This window comes from Equus asinus, chromosome 1 (assembly GCF_041296235.1).
Source record: "Equus asinus isolate D_3611 breed Donkey chromosome 1, EquAss-T2T_v2, whole genome shotgun sequence".
Taxonomy (NCBI): domain Eukaryota; kingdom Metazoa; phylum Chordata; class Mammalia; order Perissodactyla; family Equidae; genus Equus; species Equus asinus.
Genome location: NC_091790.1, coordinates 144,068,427 through 144,081,149, shown reverse-complemented (window position 1 = coordinate 144,081,149; position 12,723 = coordinate 144,068,427). Strand labels below are relative to the sequence as shown.

Sequence of the window (12,723 nt, the reverse complement as noted above, 5' to 3'; positions counted from 1 at the left end):
AAGCACAAGATCTGAACACCTCTCATGAAAATCCATCAATCTAAAAAACACTAGGTAGGAGTAAAGAAAAATACATTTGTTCACATGCAATCACATAACTAAACCAAAAAGTAGTCTCCTGTAGGTAACCTTATGTTAAAAGATTTTCATGTTTTCTTGAGAGCCTTTCAGGCTGAAATTTCTAAAAGCCCACTGGCTGCACACAGTGGCAGAATGCAACAATGGTTTAGCAGCCCCAGGAAAAATTACATAACAAAGCAAGACTATGGCGGAGCATATTTCTTATCCAGTAGTAAGTAATCTGCAGTTGCACAAATTAGAATTTGGTCAGGCCCCAGATGCTAATTGCAATACCGGGCAGAGTGTACTCAAGGCTTAATTTACATCAAATAGAAAAGGGGCTTCCAGTCCCAGGCATTGAACCCCATGTTGGAATGCTGTAGCTTTTCCTAAAGCAAAATAACACATTACCCACATCGTTGTTCAGCAGCACCATAGGTATCACTGTGGGAGTTTTCTAACAAATTACTGAGGAGAGTTGGCCCTATTTAATCCATAATCATGAATGCCATCAGTGCCTATGGTTAGAGGACTATAAAGCCAAAGAATAGCACACACTCGGGTCTTGTTCAGACTAAATTACTACAGAAAAAGGGCCAACTACCAAAGTAACAGCGACCTCATCTTTAGATAGTCCTCTCGAAATAGTTATGTTTTTGTCCTGAGGACTTAATGGAAAAATAATCAATTCCTTTGAAGTTAGAATTTTTTTTCTGACGAGCCAATGTTTAACTTTCCCATCAAATAATGTTTTTTTTTTCCTTATCAACACCCACAGTTTCTAACAAAGAGTACAGATTTTTCTTTGGCATCTTTAGATATTCTATAAACCAGATTGGTTTATTATGTAAGGATATTGGTGTCAAGCAGCTTACAGCTATGTAGTGTAATTTAAATAGATTTAAACAGATGTGTAAAGAACGTAATAACCACTAACCAAACACTGAAACGTTTTAACAGTGATGAGCAAATGGCAGCAGTTACTGGTGTCTTCAGGAAGGAACGTGTGGGGTACAACTCCTGTTGACTTCTGTTTATCACAAAAGACCTCCCGAGAGACAAGAGTATTGTAGAAAGGAAGTCTAGGTGCAAGAGCTGGTGAGCTGGGAGACAGATAAAGCATGACAGACAAAATAGAGAGATTCAATTTAAAACATGTATGTTCTGCTTAAATTAATGGGAACTGAAATAAGTTTGCATAAACAGAGCAAGGGAGAAATAATCTGATTATGAACAGTTACAAGGGTCCTAAAGAGACATGACTAGATCATATCAAGGCTGTGTTTAAGTAATGGATGAGACATTAGAGATCAACGGAAAGACATCATACCTGTCATTCACGGTGCTTTAACAAAGGATGTCATGTACATTATTTCATTCTGATAACAATCCTGAGAAGTAGATATATGATCCCCAATTTCCTGATAAGAGAGTAAAGGAAATATAAATGACTCATCTAAGACCATTTAGCTGGAGAATGGTTGTTATTAGTGCCCTTGAGTTGATTCCAACTCCTAGCGACACTGTACAGCAGAGTGGCATGCTGCCCAGTCTTTTTCCGTCATCCTCTCACCTTCCTATGCCATATGAGACAATGCTCCACTGCTATTTATGGTGTTTTCACAGCTAATATTTTGGAAGTGGGTGTCCTGGTCCTTCTTAGTTTGTCTTAGTCTAGAAGACTCTTCTGGACTCTGTCCACCATGGGTGATCCTGCGGGTATTTAAAATATGAGTGGCATAACTTTCAGCATCACAGCAATGGCAGCCGCCACAGTATGACAACTGACAGATGGGTAGTGTGGTTCCCTGACTGAAAAACAAACCCAGGGCATGCCGAGTCTTAGCCACCAGACAACCAGAGCTGTTGAATGGTACAATTGAAAAAAAAAACAAAAAACTCAGATCTTTTAGCTGTCAATCCATTGTTATTTCCACTCTCCACAACACCCTTTTTAAAAGGACAAAGCAGCGTAATCAAAACAGCATGGTACTGGTACAAAAACAGATGCACAGATCAATGGAACAGAGTTGAAAGCCCCGAAATAAAACCACACATCTATGGACAGCTAATCTTTGACAAAGGAGCTGAGGGCCTACAATGGAGGAAAGAAAGTCTCTTCAACAAATGGTGCTGGGAAAACTGGACAGCCACATGTAAAAGAATGAAAATCAACCATGCTTTTTCACCATTTACTAAAATAAACTCAAAATGGATCAAAGACCTAAAGATTAGGCCTGAAGCAATAAGTCTGCTAGAAGAGAATATCGGCAGTACACTCTTTGACATCAGCTTCAAAAGAATCTTTTCGGACACCATAACCCCTCACATGAGGGAAACAATAGAAAGAATAAACAAACGGGACTTCATCAGACTAAAGAGCTTCTTCAAGGCAAGGGAAAACAGGATTGAAACAAAAAAACAGCCCACTAATTGGGAAAAAATATTCACAAGTTATTTATCCGACAAAGGGTTAATCTCCATAATATACAAAGAACTCACACAACTCAACAATAAAAAATCAAACAACCCAATTACAAAATGGGCAGGGGACATGGACAGACATTTCTCCAAAGAAGATATACGGATGGCCAATAGACACATGAAAAGATGCTCATCATCACTAATCATCAGGGAAATCAAAATCAAAACTACACTAAGATATCACCTTACACCTCTTAGAATGGCAAAAATATCCAAAACCAAAAGTGACAAATGTTGGAGAGGCTGTGGAGAAAAGGGAACCCTCATACACTGTTGGTGGGAATGCAAACTGGTGCAGCCACTATGGAAAACAGTATGGAGATTCCTCAAAAAGTTAAGAATAGAAATACCTTTTGACCCAGCTATCCCACTACTGGGTACCTATCCTAAGAACCTGAAATCAGCAATTCCAAAAGTTCCATGCACCCCTATGTCCATCGCAGCATTATTCACAATAGCCAAGTCATGGAACCAACCTAAGTGCCCAGCAACTGATGATTGGATAAAGAAGATGTGGTATATATATACAATGGAATACTACTCAGCCATAAAAAAGGACAAAGTCGTCCCATCCACAACAACATGGATAGACCTTGAGGGTATTATGTTGAGTGAAATAAGCCAAACAGAGAAAGATGAACTCTGTATGACTCCACTCATAGGTGGTGGTTAACATATGGACAAAGAGAACTGATCGGTGGCTGCCAGGGGAAATGGGGGTGGGGGGAGGGCACTAGGGGTGAAGTGGTGTACCTACAACATGACTAATAATGATGTACAACTGTAATTTCACAAGGATGTTAACTTTCATAACCTTAATAAAAAAAAAAAAAAAGGACAAAGCAGCAAGATGTCACAGTACACGTACCCCTGGATTAAAGGGTGTAGTAATTTTCAAAGTCAGTCTGAGCTTCTTTTTTCCCAGCCCTTGTCAGTCACTGGATATCTGTGGAACCTCACTAATGGCAATGACTCAAATTTCACTAGTCTTGCCTCTACATTTCACACACTCTCAGCCCTTTGCAAATCCTTCCATGTGCTGCTGGGAGTCCCAGAGGTATCTCACTAGTTCTTATGATCTGTTCTCTCACAGTCTCCCACCCCTGTCTTGTCATGATGCCCACTGCCTTGAAACCACTGGAGGGCAGTGCCTCCCAGTGCCACTGCTATGGCTGTATTCCATAAGAATACTGATGTCTGACCAGGATGGCCTTCACATTCTCTCAGCTTGACAAAGCTTAGACAAGCTTCTCCTTACTCTAGCCCCTCATCTCCCTTTTTTAGAGCTTTTACTTTAGAAAATTTGCAATTATAAACTCTTTCTCCACCCCTTTGAGATATAAATCTTTTCCAAGCCTCTTGCCAGTTTTACAACCCATGAATGTCTTTCTTGAGGGCCTGGAAGCCATCGCTTTGAAACATAATCATCAAGAAAGATAGAGCACCTGTCCCCCTGTCTGTGGGAGGGTAGGAGCTAACTAACTTTGTTAAGTGCCAACTGGCCAACACTTGAATGAACCACATCCTAACATCCTCCAGTTACTTTCCAGTAGCTCACCCCAGCACTTGAAAACTCTCCCACCTGTGTCTCAGTGGAGTTGTGGTCAATCTCTCTCCTCTATTACAGTAGTCTTGAATAAAATCTTTCTTGCCTCTTTAACTCCATCCAGTGCAATTTTTTCAGACCAAAAGTGCCACCACGCAGAGCAGTAAACCCCCAGGGACTCAGAGAATGCCTATCTCCCTGACTCAGGTTGCCCCTTGTAACTTGCAGTAAAGCCAAAGCGCTGTTGCCTTCTCTACATCTCATGGAGCGCTTCATGCAGAGTTCCTCTACCTTCAGGCTGCTGCTCCACAGACTCAGGAAGGACAGCATGGCAGGCAAAGGCCATGCTACTGTCTGCATCTCAAGTCCTTTGTCAGGTGCCCAAACAGAACAAACCACTTTTTTCCTAAGCACCCCCCTTCAATTTTTTTTTAATCCAAATAAGCTCCTCATAGACCCAACCGTCAGAGGGCAATCATGCCCACACGTTTGAATTCCAGTTTAGTCTAAAACCAAGATCCCCATTTCACTTAGATGGGTGAAATAGTGTGATGGGGCTACTTAAAAACAGAACAAACCTGGAGAAAAAATGAAGTACTCTCAATACTTTTATTTACCCCTTTTGCATTGCTTGAAAGATCCAGTTCAAAGGACAATTCATAGAGTATATTTAAACACGCATGTACCTATACCACATGCTGATTTTTCAATTTAACTTTAAATGCCAGCCCAAAAAATTCAGAGCTGTTTTACTAAAAAAAAAAAAAAAAAAAGGATTAGCAGCATGAGTGGAAACGAGATGGAGCTGATTTTCAGTTATTAGAAAGAACTGTAACAATTAGAGAAATCCAACTCTCGGATCAACTCTTGTAAGAAAATGGTTTTTCCATATTGGGATCCAGGTAGAGGCTGGAGATAGTGCATTCAGGATGTTGTAGAGGGAATTCACACATAAGGTAAGATACTAGAATCATCCAAGGACCCTTCTAACTCTGAGATGGTACTATTAGGTAGTATTACTATTTGCAAAATATTATTCTTTGAGATTCGTTAATGAGATTTTCTTAATTTCTTTTATATATATTAGCACCTCATTAAGCAAATAGAAAATATCCCCCAAATATAGAACATTTCTTTCTGAAATTAACACCTTATAACAGGAAGTCATTTTTATCAACACATCAGCTTCAGGACAGGGAAGGCAAAAGCATTGAATGGTACATTTAACTAGATATTATATAATTGCTGTTATCTTTGCTCTTTGGCATCATGTGTGATTTGGTTATTCCTCACAGCGATCATCAAGCAATTAGGCATTGTTTATCCACAGCTGAATGATCTGAGCACTACAGAGATAGGTAAATTCTTCTTTCTCTTTTTCTACAAGTATTTAGAACCCTTGCCAGACATAAAACTACCACAAAAGACAGAATCCCTACTCTCAAACAGCCAGGGCTATAGGAGAGAGGGAGAGAGCTCCAGACAGGAGTCAGATTGCTCTCTTTCAGTTGATCTCCCCAACCCCCAGATTGGTGAGTGAGCAGCTGGGCTCAGCCAATGCTGAAAATCAAGCCAATTGGCCGGACATCTTGGGCATTGGCCCAGCTGAATTTCTGGAGGTCATCCAATCTTGCCAGTATGGAAAGCCATACAATATTAACAGCAAGAAGAGACGACAGACTTTAGGACATTCTAGTCTTAGCTACAGGATGTCCTAGGCTTGTGAGTAAGTCAGCTAACCTTTTCAAATGGTAAGAGCTCATACACATCTGCAAAATGGGAATAATACTACATACTCGGACTACCGTAAGGTATTGTTGTAAAAATTAAAAGGTAAAAATGCCACTTATGTATTATTTGAGTGTTTATTATTTTTGAAAAAAAAGAATAAAGAAAATAGGCACTCTCATGCTAATCACAAAGGCCCCAGATTGTATGATTTCCACAGAGAGAAAAGGCGACAGGCTGAGGCAGCACTTCCTAACAGGCTCTAGCAAAATAGAGTAGAATGTATGAAATTCTAATTTCTTATCCTTCACCAATAACGTCAACTACTAACCAGAACTCTAGATATAGGATCCAAAGAATTTTGCTTGTGCTGAACATAAAATGTTTCCTCCCTTATTCACACCTTAGTACATATTTAAAGCTTTTGAATATACGCTTAACATGGAACTTAAACCCCCAAAGAGGTCTTTTTTTGTCAGTAGGAGAATTTTAAGTAATTTCTAAAAAAACATTTATTTTAAAGCTTTTAGCTCTAATGGGAGAGAAAGCTAAGAGTAATAGTGAGTTCTCTCCTTGGCTACACTGCTTCATTCTGCTCTAACCGTTATTATTTACCCCTCTGATTATATTACCGAAAAGAGTAAAAGCCCATTAAATAAAGAAAACCATTTAAAGAATTTATCAGGATTGCACGAACTGCTCTGCTCATCAAAACAAATGGAGAGCAGAGTCGTCTGTGATTGTTGGAATCCAACACTCCCAGAACTACATCAAGAAGAATATAAACAGGCAGACGCCCCATCCCCTAAAAGTCCATATGCACCCCTGGCTCAAATGAAGTTCTCAGACTTTGCCATAACTTGCAATTACTAATCAGAATCACAGTATTCTGGTTCCAGTTAAAAATAAAATGACACCTGACTACTCTTTTCCGCGATGATACCACTATTTTTTTCTCAGGGTGGGGAAAAATACTTTTACAGCAAAAATGAAAAGATTGACCATTTTTCCTTACAAAATATAGCTCCAAAAGAGAACGATTCTCTTTCTATTTTTTAAATTTTTTTGCTAGTCTGGGTCTTCCTTTTACTTTTACCAACAATATTTTAGGTAAACTTCTCTTTATCAAATTTTACTTTAAAGATTCTGAGTTTAAATCCTGTTGGTGTTCGCTGCTGCTCTAGTCAGAGCACAGAGAATTATGGCCAAAGCATATCTTAAAAGGCAGTGTGCTGGCTTAGACACTGGCCAACTTTCATACGAAGGTGCTTTATGAATCATGAATCAAATGAATACCATAATAAAAGCACACACCACTGGAAGTATCCACCTAATGCATTTTGGGGGGAGGAAAAATATCTGGTCTCTCCCTTCTGAAACTATGGAAGTCAAATAAAAAAGGTTTATATTTATCCAAATCTACACATTCTTTTTTCCCGTCTTTTTTTTGGAGGCATTACTTATTTACAATGTGTTCTCCCACAATAGCCTGTGAAAGGCAACGTCTTGTTTGCCCAACACTCTTAAAAAAATGGTGAGCACATGCACATCCATCACCACAAGTCCCCACAATAGAAGTGTAACCACTTTGATATCAATATAAATCAAACAAAGGTAATGGGAAGTGCACATGCAGACCCAAAGTTTAAAAGCAATGGTGAAGGTGATTTCCAAAAGTTGTCCAAGAATATTTCTAAGTGCTTTTATAGTGAGGCTAGTTGGTGGAAGTCTCTTGAATTTACTGCAGTATTAACCTCAGGCACAGCTTTATTTGAGAATTCCCCTTGGGTTTTTTTCCTCTTCCAAATTTTTTTAATCTCTAAAATTTTCTTAAAACTGAAATTCAAGACGTAAAGAGTTTTAGAAAACATGTTAAATCACAGAAGAGATATTTTATAATAATTGTGCATAAATCGTTAGCAAAGTGATGACCAGGAGGAAATTTTGCTCCTATGCAGTCCTGCTCAAGAGTGAGAGCTGTCTTCCCTTCTATCCTGGCCTTCATCTTTAAGTGTCATGAAACCCACAGTTGATTTTGAGGCTGAGTTTCTGACCATTGAAAAGCCCAGTTCCAAAGGAGGCAATTCAAATACATCTTATAAAAGCTTTAGGAGGATGAAATAGAAGGCTTTCCCTGAGCCCAAAAAGAACAATTAACGAGGATTCTTTTCACAGACTACATGAAGTTTATGGCATTGGCACAATGATATTCACTCAGCTTTTCTCCATGTAGTACCCTCAGGGAGGACTCACGTCTCAGGTCTCACTAATATCCCCCCAATTTATTTCCCATCCAGCTCTCCATTCCTTCACCCTCAACTTGATGTAATTCTTTCCTTGGGGAAACTCCACTTAAAAAAAGTACATTTCCCAGACTCCTTTACAACTAAGAGTAGCAGAGCCATCTTTGGTCTATAATACCTTAGCATACTTCTGGGAGTGTTTTGCTTTACTTTTCCTCCTCATTGCTTCCCTCTTCTCTTTCTGTCTATCTAGGACACAGATGTGGGGCTGGAGCCCTCATATTGTGACCATGAAATCACCATGTAAATGAGAGCCAACTAGAGATAACCGGATAACAGAACAGAAAGGTAGACCCCTGAGTATGGATATCACAGAGCTTCTGTGCCAGCCTAGAATGCCTTTAAAGGGACTTCTTTTTAAATCAACCCATGCTTGGTTAAGGCATCTTTGGCTGGTTTCTGTTACATGCAACCAAACACAATTCTTGACTGATACACCAGTTGTTGCTTGTCTAGTGTCCCAGAGGGTGGGGTCATTGGACCCCTCTCTGCTCTCTTTCCAATTTGTTGCTATTGTCCTAATGTCTGTGCCTGCTTCTTTCAGAGTCTTCCCTTTGGATTCTCAAGAGGCTGTTTTTCATTCAATCAAGCTCAGTTCTTATAAAGCAAAATCTTTAGCTTTTGAAAATATTGATTTTGATGTTAGTTTCAAAAGCCTATTTTAGAAGTCAAAAAGTGAACAGCCATTGATTCCTTCTCTTTGCACTTCTATTATAACAATCTTAACTCTGCCCAAGGCAGCGTGGAATTCTCTGACTACAGGGGGAATGATCATACACCGGGAATTGTGGACAAGAAAATGTTTAAGATATTATATTAAGTAATAGAAGAAAGGAAACAGGCTTACAAATTTATTCTGAGCCCTTTTAAATGCCCAAGTTATTCGTAGTACAGTCAATAAGATAACTTTTCTTATTACCCTGTAATTCAAGTTTGCATCCTTTCCAGCCCACTAGCCATCCTATCCAACATCCAAAGATAGGATGCCCAAGCTGATTCCTGGATCTAAATATACGTGTACTCCTCTAATGAATGAATATTCAATGAAAATTATTTGGTGGTAGATGCCAAGTCAATGGGATACCAAATCTAGAAGACTTCCAGAAAACTATATTAGGTTATCCCCTGTAAACCCTAGAATGGCATCCTGAGCTGTGGGAAGTTAGCAGTCCAGAGTTTTGACCAATGTATAGAACATAGTGGAATATATAGAATCTTGTTTCTTTAGAGAATTCAAGAGAGCTCAGTAAATTCTTTAAAACCAGGTTTGTAAACAGTGTTTAATTCTACCCTACTAGAGTGCTAGCCCTCTAGAGACAAAAGAATAAAAAGGAAGGAGATCTCAAGAGCATGAATCAACACCTTAGAGAAGAAGATGACAGACCTGGGACAACAAGCTCTCTAGGATGCTAGACCAAAGCTATTGATTTACAAACCACAGGAAGTATGGAGAATCACCAGGAAGGGGAGTAGTCTAAAAACTAAATACTAAGGAAATCTTCTTAATCAACAGCTTTCAGAAATCACACAACCTCAACATCTTTCTTCTCAAAATGAAAACGAAAGATATCAACACCTGATGTCTATATTTCTCTTGAAAATGAATAATTTTCCATGACATGCTTGGTGGAGAGTAAGATAATAACCTAATAGATCATCTAATATCGATGAAGTTTCAGATACTTTGAACAAAGGCTTAAACTACTAAGATCAATCTTATAGCCTTCTGATTCCTAGAAAGAAGTCAGCATAAAAATTTATCCGAAACAAAATACCAGCATTTAATCTCCAATTTAATTGTCTATGAACTTGGGAAATTGCATTGGCACATCACCATCTTTCATATTTCAATAAGTGTATTGCCTTGGATTATGTTCTTCTATAACTCTTGCTATACAAGAAAACCTTATTTCCTCTCAAGAGCAAAGACTGTAGCTTTACTTCCTCTGTATACCAAACACATTGCTAGGAACCTATTAGACTCTTATTAAACAATTTTGTGGTCATTTCCGAGATGCTCAATATCATGTTTGAATAGAAACACTTCCTTGTTAAAAAAAAAAAAAAAGCCACAATTAATCTGTGAAATAAATGGCATGGGTCATTTTTATTATGAGACTCCCAACCTTCGCCTTTTCACTTTTTAAGGCATTCCCTACCTCTAATTATTATAATTCCTTTTTATAGTAATTCTACCTATTTTCAGTGGTTTATTCCCTCTATATTCCAGGAAAAAGAAAAAAGAAATACAACTTGCTCATCACACTTCCTTCAACACTCCAGGCCTCCACCTCCTCCCACACTCATCACTCTTGAAGAGAGGGCCTCATCCAGAGATCCACTGCTTTTTCCCATCACTCTTGCCTCCCTTGTGACATTGGTGAGTGGTGGTGTCTGTATGTGCTAACTGCATCACCCTTTCAAGCCCACTGTCAATAAACTATCTAAGGAGAGAAAAATGAAATCTGTCAGTCTTTTTCAAGAGCTTCAGGAAACTTCTAACATACCACTTACTATTCTTCCACTTCCTCTTACCTTCCAAACCCGTTCTTCACCAAGACTGATATACTGTGAATACTAGACCTCACTAGCCTGTGATCATAAGATAGGGTTACAATAAACCAGTCTCTACACACTTGCACAGGAGTGTATCCATCCTCAAGCATCTACCAATTTCTTCTAAGGTTTGCAGGTGCACTGTCACATATCTGAAGCAGCTCTCTCACGCCCTTTTTCCCTGGCCCTCTTTTTAAGCTTCAATGCCCCTGGCTCTGCTGCTAATGGTCTCCAGTGACTACTAATGGCCTCCAAAGGCTTCCAGTGGCATCTCCTCCCACCTCAAAAGGGAGAGACACAGTTTTCCACTTTGTCCCAAGTAATGAACAAGCTTCTCCTAATTTCCTACAACTTAGTAAAAGAACAAGTTGAAACTTATAAAAAAAAGAATTACCCTCATGGAAAGCAAATTCTGAGACTGACATTAGCTTTTCTCCTGAAAGCAACGCTCTTGGGGGAAAGAAAAGAAAGAAGGATTGGACAGAAAGAGAAGTTAGGATGCAATGTAGTCTCAGTGAAGAACTCAGTCAACCCCTATAGGATGTTCTGGAGCTGGGATGACCCCTCAGAGTTGTCTAGAGTTAGAGCAAGGGGGCCAAGCCTTATACAAACTCATTAACCAGTCATTGGATACATGTTTCCTTGGAAGGGGGCATGACCTTGGGCTATGTGATTCTCTTCAACTGAGACAATCCCAAAAGGAGCTGACAGCTGAGAGTTGTCTGTCAGCTGTTTATGCTGTAGCTGAGGGAATAAGTTCTTCATTCCTGAAGAAGAACCTAGGCAGCAAAATACAAGTTCTACACAAACATCTAAGTTTTAGATAAGGAATCTCATATTTTTGTTTCTTTCTCACTATGATACTGTTATTAGTTCTTCTTCTCATATAAGGTAACTTTATGTCTTTTCCTATAAATCCCACCTATCCTCTAAGTCCAATTATAATCCTGCAAATGCCACAACTAGTATAGCACTACAACTGTACCCCTGTTGCTTCCTGAGTATGTAATAGTCATAAAACATAGTAAACAAAAACTACATGAATATTTTAAAGATTCTAAGACTCATATCACTTTGTAGAGCTCTTAGAACAAAGTACACACTGCAGAGATTTCTCATAGTACTTTTCCAAATTCCTGTCTAAGTTATCATTAGCAAAAACTTTGAAAAAGCATATGGTAACTATTAACTACCAGTAGATACAAGTGTTTCATATTGGAAAATACAGGTCATTAATATCTTAGAAAGTTGTCAACTGAATGAAATGGAAGTTTCTTAAAGAACATAATGGATACTAGAATATGTTACCCTAATAGCATTGTCTAGCACAATGCCAGAAAATAAATAAATACTAATTTTAGAACTTACTTATCTAAAACTTCCTCAAAGTGTAGCCATTATTTGTTGGTTTTCCTAGATCTAGCAATATTTATGATCATATCTTGTTTCCACAATTTTTATAAAGATCATGTATTTCCTGAGGAATATCTTAAATGCAATTTAATCCATATTTCTCAATGGAACCTTACATACATGGGTGTCACAATGTCTTTATGACTATGATGAGTCTTGTGTTCTTTCTGTTCCATTAAACATCACTTAAACACAGTCGCAACTTCTAATATAGGACTATTCAGTATTCAGTCTCACAGATTTGGTAAAATATAAAAGAAATACACCATATTAAACATTTTTACCTGGAAAATTGGCCCACAATGTATTTTTATAAACTTTTTTATTGAGATGTAACATATATATAGTACACAAATGTTAAATGCAACCACTATCCAGATCAAGATCAAGATCAAGAATATAATTGACAGGATTAAAGTGAGAAATAGACAAATCCACAATCATAGTTAATCTTGTCAGTTTTTATATATATTTGAGGCTATGTTATTAAATACATATAGGTTTAGGATTGTTTTGGCTTCTTGTCTAATTGACCCTTTGGCATTATGAAATATCTGTTTTATATTTTTCAATGTTTCTTGCAGTAAAGTCTTCCTTGCCTTATATTATTAGAGCCACATTGAATTTCTTTGT

General features: G+C 38.3%; 1 long non-coding RNA gene across 1 annotated transcript in view; it reads right to left on the bottom strand.

The window, feature by feature from the left end:
- Positions 1-12,723, bottom strand: part of LOC123288018 (uncharacterized) — an 80,501-nt gene that overhangs the window by 4,405 nt on the left and 63,373 nt on the right. Inside the window, exon 2 of the long non-coding RNA XR_006531500.2 lies at positions 1,391-1,481. This is a non-coding gene — a long non-coding RNA (uncharacterized lncRNA). The remainder of the gene's footprint in view (positions 1-1,390; positions 1,482-12,723) is intronic.